This window comes from Stegostoma tigrinum, chromosome 4 (assembly GCF_030684315.1).
Source record: "Stegostoma tigrinum isolate sSteTig4 chromosome 4, sSteTig4.hap1, whole genome shotgun sequence".
NCBI classification, from domain to species: Eukaryota; Metazoa; Chordata; class Chondrichthyes; order Orectolobiformes; family Stegostomatidae; genus Stegostoma; species Stegostoma tigrinum.
Window position 1 is genome coordinate 53215614 of NC_081357.1, and position 18715 is coordinate 53234328.

Sequence of the window (18715 nt, forward strand, 5' to 3'; positions counted from 1 at the left end):
GCCCTTAAATTATTGAACTCAATATTGAGTCCGGAGGGCTGTAGGGTCCCCAAGTGGAAAATGAGGTGTTGTTCCTCCATCTTGCGCTGGGCTTCACTGGAACACTGTAGTAAGCCGGAGACAGAGAAGCTGGCCAGGGAACAGGGTGGTGCATTGAAGTGGCAGGCAACAGCTAATTCAGGGATTTTTTTGCGAACAGAGCGTAGATGTCCTGCGAAACGGTAGCCAAGTCTACGCTTCATTGCTCCAATGTAGAAGAGACCACATTGTGAGCAGCGAATGCAGTAGACTAGATTCTTGGAAGTGTTGCTTTACCTGGAAGGTATATTTGGGCCCTTGGATACTGGGGAGGCAGGAGGTAAATGCGCAGGTGTTGCATCTTCGCTGGTTACAGGGGAAGTGTGCTGTGGGGCTGTGGGGAGGTGTTGGGGCTGAAGGAAGTGTGGTCCAGGGTGTCCTGGAGGGAACGGTCCCTGCGGAAGGTGGACAAGGGAGAGGAAGAGAATATATGTTTGGCAGTGGTATCTTGCTGGAGGTGGCGGAAATGGCATCTGATGGCAATTAATCTGATTTGCAGAATAAACTGCTCTGTGTTACATTTGGTCGCCATTTTGATGAGTAAGATCAGGCAAGAAGCGTTCATTCATAAAGCCACAGAGTCATACAGCATGGTCAAAATAATCCATGCCAATCATGTTCCGAAACTAAACTACCCCACCTGCATGAATTTGGCCCATATTCCTCCAAGCCTTTCCCGTTCATGTACTTATCCAAATTTTAAACTTTGTAACTGTACCTGCATCCACCACTTCCTCTGGCAGTTCATTCCATACACTGTGTGTAAAAAACATTGCCCCTAATGTAATTTTAAAACCTTTCTCCTCTCACATAGTCTTGAACTCCCCACCTTAGGAAAAAGACATTTGTTATTCACCTTATCTATGCCTGTCATGATTTTATTAACCTCTATAAGGTTATAATTATTTTGCTTTGTTTGCACATACAAATGTAATGGCAAATGGAAATCTGCTCAATCTGAAATGAAACTATTTTAGATTTAGAACAGTCAAACATTTGAATGTGACTGTACAGAGAATCCTTCTATCCACATTACTTTCAATTGACAAATATAGCTATAACCTCTCATGCTCCAGTGAAAAAAAAGTCCCAGTGTATCCAGCTTATCTTTATAACTCAAACCTTCCATTCCCAGCAACATCCTGGTAAATCTTTTCTGGACCCTGTCGAGTGTAGTAATATCCTTTCCCATAACAGATCAACCAGACCTACTCACAGTATGCTAGAAGAGGCCTCACCAGCATCCTATACTCAAAGGTTTGAGCAATGAAGGCAAGCGTGTTCAACACCGTCTTAACCACTTGTCTACCTGCACCGCAAATTTCAAAGAATTATGTTCCTGAAGCCCTTAGGTTTCTCTATATATCCATATCTGTTTATCTACACACTCACACACACACACACACACACACACACACACACACACACACACACACACACACACACACACACACACACACACACACACGATATATATACACAAACATATCATATCTACACATACTTAATAAAACTGAAGTTTCTACCGAATTACAGGAAAAGCATATCAATTGATCTTGAATGGATTACGTAACTATTTTATTTAATAAAGGAGAAAGAACAAGATAAAGTGGAGATAAACAGATATGTAAAGATGGTGAAAAATAGCATTTTACAATGGAAACAAGCATTTTATTATAGGAGAAGAGATCCATATTTGGTTTTACTTCCGAGTGTGAGGAAATGCAGTTGGAGACCTATTAGTTTGAAAAAAAAAGTTGTTTATTACATTGGAGTACTTTATCTTCAGGAATTATTTCCCATGGGCAGGATATAGCATTACAAAAAAAAAGTCAATGTTGAATAATGGAAAATCCTCTTTGAAGATCATCCATTCAAATGTCCAAAAGACAAATGACTGAATAATTTGCATTATTATCCTACCAATATTCAAATTTAGGTCAATAAATGCCCTAAACCTAATTTCTGTGGAGGCCGAAGAACCTACAAAGAGTTAGATGAGCTTTATTTATGTTTTAAATGTAGCGAAGTTGTGATGGCAATGTAATGGAGGGTTCCAAATAAGGAGTTACATGGGAAAGCAGATTATTGGCTGAAAAGAATGACTCTGGAAAAACTACATAGCCTCAGAAAATAAAGCTTTCTCCATCCTTCAGAGATTTGTCCCTGGTTCTGCTTGTGGTTTCCTTAGGATGAGAACTACAATTTTGCTTTCCAAAAAATGCATCATTATTCAATGTCAAAGAGGGGAGTTTTAACCTGCACAACAGGTTTTTAGAAAGCTACAATTTAAACCACACCTGCTTCACCAGCATCTACTTCCAGTTTTAGTCAAATATGGGACACAAGTCCACCGGGAGAAAAGAGTATTCTTAATTTAAATATTTTAATGAGACTGTATGCCTCTGATTTTGTCATTCTTCCAAGTTAATACTGGATAACCAGTTTTCCAGGTGCTCAGGAAATTTAGCAACTATCCGCATGACTCTATTCCCAAGCACTGCATTGCTCATACCCATACACTACCACCACAAGCTCTCTAAACGTCTAAACTCACGGTGGTTGATCAATCCCAACAAAATTTCACTGATCTTCCTTTCCAATCACTGATTCCACCCTGTTCAAAGATCACGTACCTGATCAGAATCACCAGATCCCTTGCACACCTATTTCAGTCACTAATCTATCCTTAAGTCCCAGAAGTCAATTCATCAGTTGAGCAGTTCATCCTACACCTGCCTGTACCAGTGAGATCTCTACCCAAGCAGCATAAATGTACCTGCTTCTGGGTCTCTCTTTTGGCTTTCAACATCCAATGAGAGGGCTAAGACTGTCAATCAGGTTGATTTTCAGTTGGAGATCTTGTTGAAAAGGAGCCTTCTCATCACAGTATTCAGAGAAATCTCAACTTCCTGGCCACAGATCTTGTCCATGCTCTTTGGATAACTCATTCCATTAAAGAGTGAAACTTAGATATCTTGATCATGTCATTATATTGTTCATAAATGAGTATATTATGTTGTTGTGGCCAGAACACTGATTGGTGATGCTTTGGTAAAAGTAAAAGATAGCATTACCATTAGAGCAAGGACCAAATAGTGTTTTTTTTTGACCTGAGGGTTGCTATGTTGCCAACACGGGGAAAGGTTGAGAAGGAGAGGTCTTTGTAGTAAGCTCAGCCTGAGCAGGTAATGAAGCTATGTTGCAAGTGTCATTCTGCATTACAACCCATAGTCTAGCTTACTGGGCAAACCAATCCCCTAGGCACTTTGGTGTAATGCATCAATAGATATAATATTTGTAGAACAAAGTAAAATTATTCTTTTTATCCTCTGATAACTTTTTCATGCCTCTACATGGAACCAATGAGATAAACTAAAATCAGCTAACAGACATTACACACAGTCATTTAGGGCCTGTTTCTTGTTTACTCAATATGCGTTTATTTTAGAGACAGATTGGGACAGAATTGATGTCTACAACATGTTGAAGGAACGACCTTAAAAAAAAAGCACCTTTAATCACGGACACTGAATGCCCTCGACATTGTGTATCCAACAAAGTGCTTTTAAAGCTGTAGTAGCTGTTGTAATTTAAGAAATGTGACAGATAATTTAAATTCAACTGGTTTCCAACAGACAGCAATCTGGTCATGACCAGTTACTTTATTTTAATGATTTTTATTGAGAAATAACTTTTGACAAGAACACTTGAGATGACTCCAATTAATTTGAACTTCCAATGGATAGGGAACTGGGTGGTCTGCCCACCAGTGGAGTATGTTAGGGGAGACTTTTGAACGGCCTGTGTATGGTAACTTCTCAGGCTGGGCACTTCCTGGCACCACCCATCTCCTTGTGAAGAAGAGTCAATTGCAGTGTGCTCCAAGTTCTAACTCGCCCCTACCCCGTTGCCATTTTCATCTGGGTTTGATAGAGTGCAGGTTGGTTGTGATGGAGTGCAGATTTGTGTCTGTCTCCAGCAGACCCTGAGGGTTCTGAACTTGACCATTTATGGCAGCTGTTAACATGCTCACGGAGACAGCTGGATGATTGCGTTCTTGAGGCAGCTAAGCTCTCAATGTATAGCTATACACCTGCAGCCTCTGGGCTATGATAGCCTCTGATATCCCTGTCTGCTGCTGTTGCACCTCCCTGCGCATGTGGAGAAAATCGCCTCTTGCCTGGAGTTGAGCAGATGCCTGGCCTTCAGTAGTCCTCCTAGTGCCAGCAGCCCAGGGATTTTATTCTTTGGCCAACTGCTGAGCTGTCACAGTGAGGTGCTCACCGGATTGTGCTCCCAAACTTTTACATGCGATGTTCCCAGTGAAATGAAAGTGTCCCAGATGATGGGGGGTGAAGGTAATAGCCTTGCCCATGTTCCCTCTGAGATCTCAGTACTCTCATCCTCAAACGTCGAGGAGGTGCCTTCTGCTGGAGCCAATTGTTTCTTTACTGGATTTTGAACATCTTACTTGTACTTGTAAGGGACAAAAGAGAAAATGAGCCATGAACAATGATTAGAAATGATGTGCAACGGATAAAAATGACAGTGGTGTTAATGTGAGAGCTGCAGTAGAATGAAGACTGATACTGACTCGGTTGGCACATGATGTTTCAGCATTCCAAAGGACTGATCCCAGACTTCTCCTGTGAGGTTTCTCTCCTTATTACTGGGAAGCCTGAACTCAGGCAACGTCTACCTTTTCTCTATGTTGTGGACTGTCTTCTCCATGAATGAGGGAAAAACAGCATTGAGTATAATAAAAGAGGGAACTGTTGTTTATGCTGTTGGTGCAGGAGTTTGAAAGCTTGGTGCAGACTTAGTGGTGGATGTGTTGAAGGCAAACAAGACCAAGTGAGGGAAGGACTTGAAGGCAAAAGGGAAAGTGTCAGGCTGTGAGGTGGTGGTGGAAGGTACGGGAGCAGAGACACAGTGAGTACGATGTAATGGAGAGACACCTAACCTGGCAGAACAGAAGAGAGCATTGGTCCTGTTAGCCTATTCCTCTGCATTATGTGGACTGGGTCAAAAATCACACGAAACCAGTTTATGGTCCAACAGGTTAATTTGAAAATGCAAACTTTCTGAGCCCAGCTCCTTTCTCAGGCATAGCAGGAGAGGGAGGTTATAAGACACAGAATTTATAGGACTGCATGAAGGTGACATGACCTCTTCTGTCAGTCCTCTAGAAAAAGGAAAGTCCTGCTTTGTACCACCATGTCCATGAGGTCCTCCAGTTTTTCTGTTAGAGGAACATTGTGAGAGTTTTCTGACATATTTTGGATCAAAGTCCATCACTGAGTGTGACAGCTTCATATTCCAAGACTCATCTAGCTGCATAGTGGCAGAGTGGCTTGGAATGCCGGTTTCTCGACAGATGCCTGGTGCATGATGAGTTCTTCAGGAATGGTTCATGGGAAAATATGCTTAGATATCAGCAAGGCGGTATCATGCAGACAGGGCAGGCAGTCAATGAGGTGAGTTTGGTGAGGTACAGCACGAGATTTCTCTACAACTCACAGTGAGAAACTAGCTGAAAACTCAGTGAAGCTGATTAGCCAAAAAAGTGTAAGATTCAGTCCTTTGTGCCTATGTTCACCAAAGAAGACACAAGATGCATCCTCAAATAGTTGAGATTCAATTATTCGTAAGTATGTGTGACTGAGATAAACTGGTCCGAATAAAAAGTATTGTTGGAGAAATTAATGAGACTGAAAGTTGACAAATCCCCAGCCTTGATGACCTTCACTCTAGAATGTTGAAAGAGATGGCTTTTGAAAAAGTGAATCAGAGATAATGGGAACTGCAGATGCTGGAGAATCCGAGATAACAAGGTGTGGAACTGGATGAACACAGCAGACCAAGCAGCATCTTAGGAGTACAAAAGCTGATATTTCGGGCCTAGACTCTTCATCAGAAAAGGACGATGGGGAGAGGGTTCTGAAATAAATAGGGAGAGAGGGGGAAGTGGATCGAAGGTGGATAGAGGAGAAGATAGGTGGAAAGAAGACAGACAAGTTAAAGGGGCAGGGATGGAGCCTGTACAGGTGAGTATAGGTGGGGAGGCAGGGAGGGGATAGGTCAGTCTGGGGAGGGCGGACAGGTCAAGGGGCAGGATGAGGTTAGGAGGTAGGGAATGGAGGTGTGGCTTGAGGTGGGAGGAGGGGATAGGTGAGAGGAAGAACAGGTTAGGGAGGCGGGGACAAGCTGGGCTGGTTTTGGGAAGCAGTGGGTGGTGGGGAGATTTTGAAGCTTGTGAAATCCACATTGATACCATTGGGCTGCATGGTTCCCAAGCGGAATATGAGTTGCTGTTCCTGCAATCTTCAGGTGGCATCGTTGTGGCACTGCAGGAGGCCCAGAATGATCATGTCATCCGAGGAATGCGAGGGGGTGCTGAAATAGTTCGATACTGGGAGATGCAGTCTTCTGTTGTGTACCGAGTAGAGGTATTCTGCAACGCGGTCCCCAAGCCTCTGCTTGGTTTATCAATGTAGAGGAAGCCACAACGGGTACAGTGGATACAGTATGCCACATTGGTGGATGTGCAGGTGAACATCTGTTTGATGAGGAAAGTCATTTTGGAGTCTGGGATGTGGGTGAGGGAGGAGGTGTGGGGGCAAGTGTAGCACTTCCTGCGATTGCACTCTCTTCGGGACTCCCTTGTCTGGTCCACACTCCCATCCAACCCCACCACACCCGGCACTTTCCCCTGCAACTGCAGGAATTGCTACACTTGCCCCCACACCTCCTCCCTCACCCACATCCTAGACCCCAAAATGACTTTCTGCATCAAGCAGATGTTCACCTGCACATCTGCCAATGTGGCATACTGTATCCATTGTACTGAATGTGGCTTCCTCTACATTGGGGAAACCAAGCGGAGGCTTGGGGACCGCTTTGCAGAACACCTCCGCTCGGTTCGCAATAACCAACTGCACCTCCCAGTCGCGAACCATTTCCACTCCCCCTCCCATTCTTTAGATGACATGACCATCATGGGCCTCCTGCAGTGCCACAATGATGCCACCCGAAGGTTGCAGGAACAGCAACTCATATTCCGCTTGGGAACCCTGCAGCCCAATGGTATCAATGTGGACTTCACCAGCTTCAAAATCTCCCCTTCCCCCACCACATCCCAAAACCAGCCCAGTTCGTCCCCTCCCCCCACTGCACCACACAACCAGCCCAGTTCGTCCCCTCCCCCCACTGCACCACACAACCAGCCCAGCTCTTCCCCTCCACCCACTGCATCCCAAAACCAGTCTAGCCTGTCTCTGCCTCCCTAACCTGTTCTTCCTCTCACCCATCCCTTCCTCCCACCCCAAGCCGCACCCCCATCTACCTACTAACCTCATCCCACCTCCTTGACCTGTCCATCTTCCCTGGACTGACCTGTCCCCTCCCCACCTCCCCACCTATACTCTCCTCTCCACCTATCTTCTTTTCTCTCCATCTTCAGTCCGCCTCCCCCTCTCTCCCTATTTATTCCAGAACCCTCACCCCATCCCCCTCTCTGATGAAGTGTCTAGGCCCGAAACGTCAGCTTTTGTGCTCCTGAGATGCTGCTTGGCCTGCTGTGTTCTTCACACTTTATTATTTTGAAAAAGTGATTCTGTTTGTGATAATCTTCCAAAGTTTGATAAATTATGCAGTTGTGTCTGCACATTGGAAGTTTGCAAATGTAACTGCACTCTTTATAAAATGAGTAAGGGAGAAAACAAGATATTACCAATATGTTAGCCTCATATCGGCTATATACTAGAACCTATGTCAAACATCATAATTACTGCATATTTAGTAAATAATTGTTAATTTGATAAGGTTAACATTAATTTATGAATGGGAAATTAGGTTTGACATGCCTGATGTAGGTTTTTTTACTCGCAGAGTTGATAAGCGTTATTTAGTGGATGTGTTCGGATTTTCTGAAGGCTTTTGCAAAAGTCCCACACAGGAGGTTAATAAGCAAAAGTAAAGCTCATGGGATTGGGAGCTTATGATCTAGCATGAATTAATAATTGATTAATGAGCAAGGAGAAATAATTGGGGCACTCTCAATTCAGCAGACTATATACAATATAATACCATAAAGATCAGTGCTTGGATCCATGTGTTCACAATCTGTATCAATGATTTGATGGGGTGGGGTAATAATAAATTTTCCAAGGTGGTGATAATGTGAGTTAACAAGAGAATACAAAGAAACTTCAAGGGATTTAGTTAGTCCAAGTGAGTGAGGAACAGCATTGCACGTAGAATACAATGTGGTTAAGTGTACGGTTATTGGCTTTAACAGGTGGCATGAAGGTGCAGAATATTTCTTAAATGGTGATGATTAGAATGTTCTTGTCCAAAGCTATATTCACACTTTTTTTTCTCTTTACTGTACATACCGCTAAGTGGTCAAGCAGACATACAACCTTGAGGAAAAATTGGTTCATAGAGGCTTAGGTGACCCTGTTCAACAACTACCCAAAGCTAGAATAGCAAGCACTTCAGAAGGCAAATGATATATTAACTTTTATTATAAGAGGGCATGGGCACAAGATCAAAATTGCTTTGCTTAAATTCTGTTGAACATTATTAATACTGTACCTTGAGAACAGAATATTCTCTGAACATTGAGGTAGCACAATGACTCAGTAGTTAGCACTGTTACCTCACAGTACCAGGGAACAGATTTGATTCCAGCCTTGGGCGACTGTCTGTGTGGACTTTGCATGTTCTACCCACATCTGCAGGGGTTTCCTTCGGGCACTCCGGTTTCTTCCCACAGTCCAAATATGAGCAACTTAGGTGGATTGGCCATGCTAAATTGTCCTGTAGAGGTTGGGGCATAGTGGGCTAAGTGGACGAGCAGCAGTAAATATAGGGTTACAGAGATAGGTTAGGGATGCATCTAGGTGGGATGCCCTTTGGAGCGTCAGTGCAGAGTTGCTGGGCTAAGGAGACTGGATTTTAGAAAAATGATACATGTTTTCATTGAAACATACAAAATTCTTAAAGAGGTAGGGTAGGTGTAGAAAGTATGTTTCCCCAGTTGTTAGGTTTAGAAACAGACTCAGCATAAAAGGCAAGCTATTTAACACTAAGATAAGGAAGAACACCTTTTCTCAGACAATGGTAAATCTTTGGAATTCTCTGTCTCAAAGTCCATGGAAACTCAATGAACAAATATGTTCAGACAGATTTTGGCCAATTTTTAGTTACAAATGGAATCTGGGTATAGTTTGGGAATTTGGCATTGAGCTACATGATAAGCTATGATCTAGAATGGCAAAGCATGTTAAAGAGGCAGAATAGCCTTTTCTGTTCCTAAATTCTTATATTCCCATGACTACAGATTATGTTCCTGCTTTGGATGCAAGTCAGTAATATATCAATTATGGTCTCAGGCTTAACAGCTAACAACTCAAAAGCTTCAAAAACTTCTAATCTGTGTTGTCTTATTTCTGGAGAAATACAGTAGGTCTGGCAGCATTTGGGGAGAGAGAAGTATGAAAGACACTGCCAGCATTGTGTCCCCCCAACAATGCCCTTTTGTTTTATTTCAGATTGTTGGCATCTGCAGTGTTTTCCTTTTTTTAACCCCTATTTTTCTGTCTGTACAAGATAGCCTTCCTTTTAAATTTATTATCCATATCTGTGTTGTTATAGCTTTATTATATTTTCTTAGAGTTATTTGGTTCTAAAATTTCTCTTTCTTTTACTCAAGAAATCTTTGGTTATTGATACCTTCATTTTCTTGTGAACTGCGTTTTAATTGAAGTGTGACAGATGCTTGCTAAAAAGAAATAAAAATATTTGATTTGACCAACGAAGAAGAGGTTAACAAGACAACCCATTTCCTCCTCCACACCCGGCTGTAACAAAGTTACAAAACAAAACTTAATGATTTTCAGGTAACAATGGTGATAAAGTTAATTATAACAACAAGAAGCAATGATGAGAACACCAACAGTATCTTTGATCTGTTAATCATAGACCAATGAACATCAAAAAAAGTTGTTTGAAGATGGACACATTGTATTCATTGCCACTGTTTTATCTCAGAAAGGATAAACAAATGTTTCTATCATACTGAGAAAGGTGAAGGGGATGATTACCAAAATATCTTTGCAAAAAACATCCCACAAGATAATTACATGGGGTCTATTCTGTATGAAGATTCAGAAGAGACACTCCATGCTACTAAGAGTGTTGAGTAAGGCAACATTGAAAAGGGAATTACCAGTGAAGATTAGAAGCTAAGATTGTAATTGATTATAGCATTACAGAAATCTGGGACAGACACCCTCTGGAGTGTAGAATTTATCAGCCCATCAATACACTTTATATGATCCAGCTGAAGTCTTAACAAGAATACTGAAATAGGCACTAGCAGGCCAGACTTGTTCTCTGTAAACACTTTATTATGAATAATGTAACAATTTCTGTGTGCAGTTTTAGAATTTAGGGACATTGCTCATGCTTATATGACTTGATACCGTGAAAATTTGTGGGGTTTGAAAATTTTGTTGAGGTTATTTTTCAATTTTTTTTCTTGTACACTATGTTGTAGCTCCCAACAATAGTAACAATTGGACTGTCACCTGTACTTGAGGCATATTTGTCACGAATTGCATCCCTTCATTATTCCATTCATTCTAATAGGGGGACTAAGGTGTAAGCAATGATTATGCAAGCCAATACTAGAACTAACTAAAGTCAGCAAATCTTTTCACCTTGTGTGCAAACCATTTCACCAGCTCATTAAAACACAATATCTCTTTTAGTAGGGATAACAAAGTGTGGAGCTGGATGAACACAACAGGCCAAGCAGCATCTTAGGAGCACAAAAGCTGACATTTCGGGCCCAGATCCTTCATCAGAAAAGGGCTTTTTTGTAAATCATTTAAATGTTGAACATTCTGCAAACTCCCAAAATGTTTGGATGATAGTACTTACCATAGAGTGATGCCTTGATTCTACATTCAAATTCTCTAGTGTTGACCTTCGGTTATTAGTAGCATTCTTCTCTCTGAAGCAGAAGGCTTAAGCCTCACTCTAGAGAAACTATTTAATTTTTAACACTGTTTTTTTACTTTTCTACTTTGTAAAGAAAATTTTATACCAAGGTACCTTTGTACATAAGATGGTGCCAGGAATGACAATATTGTACACTTTTAACTGTACTCGTACATCTGTACTTGAGTACACATGACAATACTATCAACCTGATTCTTATAATCCTAATCCTAAATCTAATTCTAATCTAATGATCAATCTAAATTAAGATCTCAGTGCAGTACTGCGCTATGGTGATACTGCCCTTTCGAAAAAATTGTGACCTAAGATCCCCACCCGTCCTTTAAGAGCACAGGAACTCGCTTTGTGTCGTAATAAAAATATCTAATTAATAAAAATAAAAACATGTAAAAATACAGAACACCTTGAAAATAATCACATTGACTTGTGCTAATTACATGCCGTATTTCCAGATGACTGTAAATTACTTTGAGATATCCTAAAATCATAAATACAATTTTTTATTTTCCTCTCTTGAAAATATAATGTCGTGCATTGTAGACTGGTTATCTTTTCATTGTAACAATTTGCCATTAAACCTTAATTCTTTTTGATTGATCCCTGTGTACTTCAAGTAACATCTTCAATATTTTCTACCTTTTCACACTTAGACTCTCAAGGGCGTATTCTTTTGATTATCAACATCACATTACAGCCAAAGATACAAATATTTACTGTATTGTCTGAGTTAACAGCATACTTTCAATCTCCATAACATGTCAGTACTGTACGGATTACTAAGTAGTGGGACTGAGACATAAAATATATTTTACTACTATCAACTAATCTTACATGACCCTTTGTGAAAAATTACATCCATCATAATAGAATGCCAGAGAAAATGATATGCTGAATATATGGAAAACAAGCACAAGTTGAAAATCCAAAGAAGAAATATAAACTGAAACTGGATAATCATTGGATCAATAAATAAATTCAAAGTAAAATAATAACCAGAGGAAATGTCATATTTGTCAAATGTTAACAGCAAGAAGTACAGTGGAGATCCTTGTCTCATGATAACATTCTGGATACAAACATTGCCTTCCTACCTTTTCTTATGTTGCATAATATCTCAATAATCAGTTAACATTGCATGCAACCGTGGAAGTTTGCAACCAAGTTGATTCTGTGAGGCATACTCAGTGATCAAACACTTGAGGCAGATGGTACTCAAGATATTTTTGATTCAACCTGTTCAATGAGGTTATCACACAATTCTGCAGCAGGTGGAACTTGAACCTGAGTGTCCTACTTTAGAGGTAGGAACACTACCATTGAAACACGAGTGTCCCCCTCCATACTCTGCTTTTGCCCACCATCAAATTACCCATGGTATTTTATTGCCTTTATTAACTACCTCACCGTAGTCTAGCTATTTTTAATTGACCTATTCAGCAATTTATTATACACTTCTGGAGCAGATGGGATTTCAATCTGGGCCTCCTGGCTCAGAGGTAAGGATATTACTACTGTGCTATAAGAGGGCACCTACAGAACTCTATGTAGGAACAAAGTACTGCAAATACTAAAATCAATATGGAAACCAAAAAATGTTGTAGATCATAGGAGTCAGGCAGCATCCACAGAGAGAAATAAGCTAACATTTTGAGCCTAGTGAAGTATGGAGGAGACAGCATTTATGCTGTAGTTTTGGGAGGGAGGAAATTGGAGTGCTGAGGGAGAAAGGATGTTGATAGTTCAAATTACATGATTCAGAATATGTGAACAAGTTGGTTAGGGCATCAATCTTTAAAAAAAGCAGGCAGGGAGATGCTTAGGGACGCATTGAGCTGTACCTAACCGGTTGGGAGCAACCCAGTAGACAACATTCCCACAAAAGTATAGTCGTAACACCATGTAATAAGTACCTATTGCCACACAGATAGAGCCAGATCAGTCATAATAGCTAGAACAGAGACCCGTACACTGGTGAATCGTGCCTAAGTGGACCCAAGTCCAAGTGTCAGGCAAGGAGGACTAGAGAACAAAAAGATGAAATCTTGCCTATTGTTGAAGTGATCATTGGAAAGGCCGGCCCAGTGGATAATAAGACTCTGCCCTTCTATAATATATATCATGTTTAGGATAATTAACTGATCCAGCTTTATGCCAAGTGTGATGAGCACTTTCCGTCGGGTACCAGGGTAGAATGCAGATGTATAAACTGACGTGTAGTCTTGATGGCACTAGTTTTGTTTAATGGTTAATGCATGCATTACAGTTGATTGTTGTGACATGTAGCATGCTATAGAGTTTGATTTGGTTGGTTTAATAAAGTAAAGCAATATGGTACACTTAAAATGATTGTCATGGTAAATGACCTGGAGCAGCCTCTAATTCAAGTCCTTCTAAATTATCAACATCCTTTCTGCCCCACCACACCAACACCCTCCCCCAAACTATCGCATAAATGCAGCCCCCTCCACTTTAATGAAGGGTCATCTAGCTTGAAGACATTAGTTGTTTTCTGTCCATGCATACTGTCTGACCCATTGTGATCTCCAGCACTTTTTGTTTGGCTAGGAACACTAAATGGAACCTATTCTTCCTAATCAGCCTGTATAGAGATACTGTTACACATCTCTTGAGCTGCTTGGGATTTGAACCCATAGTTCTTGACTCTGTGAAGGAAACACTACCATGGTGCCACAAGGGAGCCCTAGGTGCTGCTTCTGACCATCACTTCACTACTTTTTTTCACCTGTATAGTATTATTCCCTTGTGCCTTTTTCTCAGCTTCTCTACTTATGAAGCCTTAGAATTGACAACTTTGAAGCTCTTCATGATTACATTTCACTTGCCACAAACACAGTATTGCATTAATGTAGCTACATCTAGCCTGTTCTACACTGACTGCTTCCATTTTCCATCTATGTTGATCTATACTCTACTCCTGTTCTCTGAATTATTTAAACTTCTTATTCTTGTCTTCATCACCTTGTCTCAAGTTATACAAACTTATCTGGTTTCCTAATTCCCCCCTAGTCTTCTCCCACTACACCTTTAGCTTCTAATTAGCACAAGTGCCTTTAACCACCATATTCACATTCTCTAGAACACCCTCCATAAACTATTTCACCTCTATCTCCACTTATTCTTCCTCCTTCAAAAGTTTCGTAAGTTTCTATATGTGAAAGTAACATTTCTTTCCAACATGATTAAAATGAATATCAATGGAAGTTATATTAAAACTAACAAATTGAAATCATTACTAGGCTATGCACAGCCTGCCATTTCCTGGGATATGCTTCTTATTGTCATCAATTTTCTACTCAGCTTATTGGTTCAAAATTGCCCTTTTCATTTAACAGGTGTCTGATCAATATTTCCCTATAATCCACCCATGAATTTCCCCAAGATCTTGACAATTAAATCATGATTGAATTGCCCTGAGCCATGATACAGCACGAAGTAAGAAGCCAGATTTTAAAACGTCCAACAAGTGAATGGATTTTTCAAGAGCAAATTTCTCAGCCACGTCTCTGCACAGTCAAAGTAACTTTTTTGGTGAACACATCCCTGATGAAGACAGCCTTTGTTCTACAATTTGCGATAAATTCTGTTTGCACGTGAGCACAACTGTGGAAGCAGCAAAACATCATGTGGAAGAAGGTCACAAACTGAATGCATTAATGAGAACATGTTTAATGTGAAAAAAGAAAGCTGTAACTGATGTCAGTGAAGCTCAGAGAAAGATTTACAAGAGATTCCATCAGCAAACAAATGTAATAGCTAAGGGAAGCTGCAGGGAATATGTGTAGAGTTAGAAAGCAATTTCAAGGAAAGCCAGTGTCGTTCTAAAGATATTCTTGCCTTTCTGATCTGGAACAATTCTGCCTGAAACAGTTTAGAAAGAATGAAGCAGTAGAAATTTTAACTTAGACTCATGAGCAGAACACCAAGTAATATTTACGCAGCCTTGTTTTAACCTCTTATCACGCAATTCATCCTCCCTGAAGTGAATTCTTACATCCCTTCAATCTCTTCAAACAGTCCCTCGGCCCTCCCTGACAGATCCAAAACCCAGGCCTATCTCATCCTTATATTACCTGCTAACCCTGTTACCATGAAGATGTAGTTCGCTAGCTATCTATGGAAGGTCACTCTTGGTCAGGGAATGAATACAAGGCCGCCCTTTATGCTCCAGATTCATACAGCAATCAGCATGTGCTATAAAAAATGCAGTATTTCAGACATTTGTGAAATTTATACATTGGTCTGATTTTAAAATAGTCACTACATTTCAAAGATAACAAGGTGCAGAGCTGGATGAACACAGCAGGCCAAGCAGCATCAGAGGAGCAGGAAGGATGGCCCAAGGGTCTAGGCCCAAAAAGTCATGCTTCCTGCTCCTCTGATGCTGCTTGGCCTGCTGAGTTCATCCAGTTCTGTACCTTGTTATTTCAGATTCTCCAGCATCTGTAATTCTTGTTATCTCCACTACATTTCAAAACTGCTTCATTTAATTGGCTGCAAAGTACTTTGAGACATTTTGAGGATGTGAAATGCATATTATAAGTGAAAGCTTTTTCCCCTTTTTAGCTATGCATTGTTTCTTAAATTGGACTCACAAGTAAAGTCGGGTACAGGATTCTACGGACTCCAAATATCAGCAACAATCTGTCATGAATTATAGGAAATACTTAAAAGTTTTGTATTGCCAATATTGGCATACTATTTTGTTGCTTCCGATGCTTTACCAATGCATCCTTCCCAACATAACCTGCCGTACCTACTCACTCCCACCATAGATAAGAAGGGTTAAACATACTTAAAGTGACAATGGACACCCACCTTTATTCCCATCCAAACTGTTCTGTGAATCCCAATATTATAACCCAAAATTATTGGAAATTAGGAACCACTAATGAAACAGAATAGCTCCCAAAGTTCAATGAGAATTGTTTGATTTAAACTACCTAAAACAATAGTTAAAATGCCCGCAACCTTCCCTTTCTTTTGTATTGTCGCCATCCTTTCCAAAGTGTAAAGTTCCAGTCATTGTTTCCAAACATTCAGCTGCATGCAATGAAAACTGAAAGTCATCATACATGGCTTATATTCAAAGTTGCTGCAAGTGCATTAAATGAAACTATATGTCTTCCTAGCACGATGCACTGACTTTCATTAACAGTTACATCAGAATACTCTATTTATCATGCAGTTAGCTTGAAGCAGACTTCATACTTTGCAAAAAGACGAACGAAATGTACAGAAAAGCAGAAATGTTTTGAACCCACATTTAAACTGAATGAATAACTTCTTCGCCCACCTTTCCCTTCTACTGTTTACACTCCCTGGCCTGCTGTGCCAACCGTGTTCCAATTTTATCAAGTGTTAGAGACCTCCATTCCAGTAGGACACCACACACCCCCACTATTTGCTATAGGTCACTTCCTACTTTGGCATCAAGCAATTAGATTTAGATCAGCCAAGTATTGCCAGTATGCATCTGGGTATTACTGTACAGACAACATGCAACTGAATACCAGGCACAGGAAACACTGATTCTTGGGACTTAGGGGTAGGTTCTGTGGTAGATGGGACATGTACAGGCTGGCTAATGTAATTCGGTGGCTTCATTAAGCGTACCTTCAGTTAAGGCTGAAGAGACCAATACACAATAGGCAGGTTCAGTCACAAGTATCAGGTGTGAAGTGGTGGTCAGGTTGAGATATCAGTTGTTTTTGGCATTGTGGCTTGTTGCCAAATCTCTGTGGTCACTGATCATCATGATCATTTATAATGTTATTTCTGTCTAGTTTTGGTTAGCCTCTTCCAGGCACAATAATATTTAAAGCCTTCGTGTCATGTTTGCCGGGATCCTTGAAGTGAAACTCGATGCTTGTTACTTTTCTTCTGGTTCTGGGTACCATATAGCACTGAAAATCCTTGGATATGAAACTATATTTCAACACGTGTTTAATCCAGTGAGTTCTGCTTGATGAGTACTAGCTATTTGGGAGTGTTTCAGTTGAGGCGACAACCACATCCATGATTTTGTTCTTCCATGAGATGTCCAGAATGCTCTGCAAGCAGCAAACTTGAAAGTTGTGGTCATCCATGTTTTTTCAACAGGGTACTGAGAACCCCAGCCTCTTAAATCAACATCTTGTCCCATGAATCTGTGTAATTTTATTTCTATCCCCTATGCATAACAGATTTTGCTAATTGTAGCCAATGGTTTTCTTTTGAGTGATAAAGGGCAAAGATGTGACACCCTGTCTCATAACCACAGTTATTTTGATGCGTATAACAAGCTACAGGTATAAGAGAAGTAATCCATGAGTATTAGAATTATGAAAATTTGATAGACTAAAGGAAATGTTGATTAGAAAGATAGCTCCCTTATTCACATTTTTTTTTCCGTTCTATGTGGATTCTATTTTTATCTTGGTGAATTTATGCCCTTTTGTTTCCATTGCTCTTAGATTATCAACAATAAATACAGTTACTCCATCCCATCTTTCCATCTCTATATTTCTTAACTATGTTTTGCCCTGAAATGTTTAATTCCCAATTCTGGATTTTTCATGAGCTGGCCTTTTATTGATCACAATTAATCCCATTCCAATTCATGATTGTGTCCCTAATTTACAAGGCATTTGCCCAGATTTAAATTAGTAACATGCATCTCTTCTGGTGACTAACCATTGCCACCCCCTCACACCCTTGTCTTCAATGGTGAGCAAACCCACCAGACCAAGCAACGACCATTCACTTAATTGCTGTCCAGTTGGCTTCCCAGCTACTAAAGAGCCTTCCTATTCAAGACCCATTGAACTTGAAGCTGCTAATAATCCCAGGATGCAAACCTTAGAGAGCTGAATACCAGTGGTGGAGGCACGGATTGCACAGCAATGAAGAGCCACACTGACAAAATGGCAATTCTTTTGTGGAAGATCACATAGTTAGTGCAGGATTTGGAGATCCAGGGGGTAGGTGGCAAGGACAAATGGATAGTTTTAATGGGCACGTCCTTGCTTCTTTATTTATACACTCAATTGCCTCTTGGTGAATATGGGAAGTCTTCTTGCTTGAATCCAGTAGGGTCGTCACCATAGTTTCTCTGTTGGGAAAGCAGCCACTTTTTTGCCTACTGGAAAGATGTTACCGGGTGAATGCTGGGTTGAGGCCTTTAAATGATCAATGGATGACCACTTACGGGCCTTAGTTCCTGGCACGTTGAAAAGCTCACCCACCAACCTCCCCAACCAGAACTTGACTGTTGAGGTGGCAGAAAAGATGGAATTGCTATGTCTCCACTTCCAATCTCCTGACTATTAGCCCATTCTGCCATTTTCCCCTCTACCTTGGCAGAGAGTAAAATTCAGCCCACTACGTGCATTGTTATCCAGCTATTCTAAGAGGACGTTTAAAAAGATTCTATGTTTAATAATCTTTTATTCTTCCTTTTCAACACTTGTAACCATATCAGAACAAAAGGCTGTCTTTCAAGAGGAAATTGTTTGGTTATAGTAATAATGGGAACTGCAGATGCTGGAGAATCCAAGATAACAAAGTGTGGAGCTAGATGAACACAGCAGGCCAAGCAGCATCT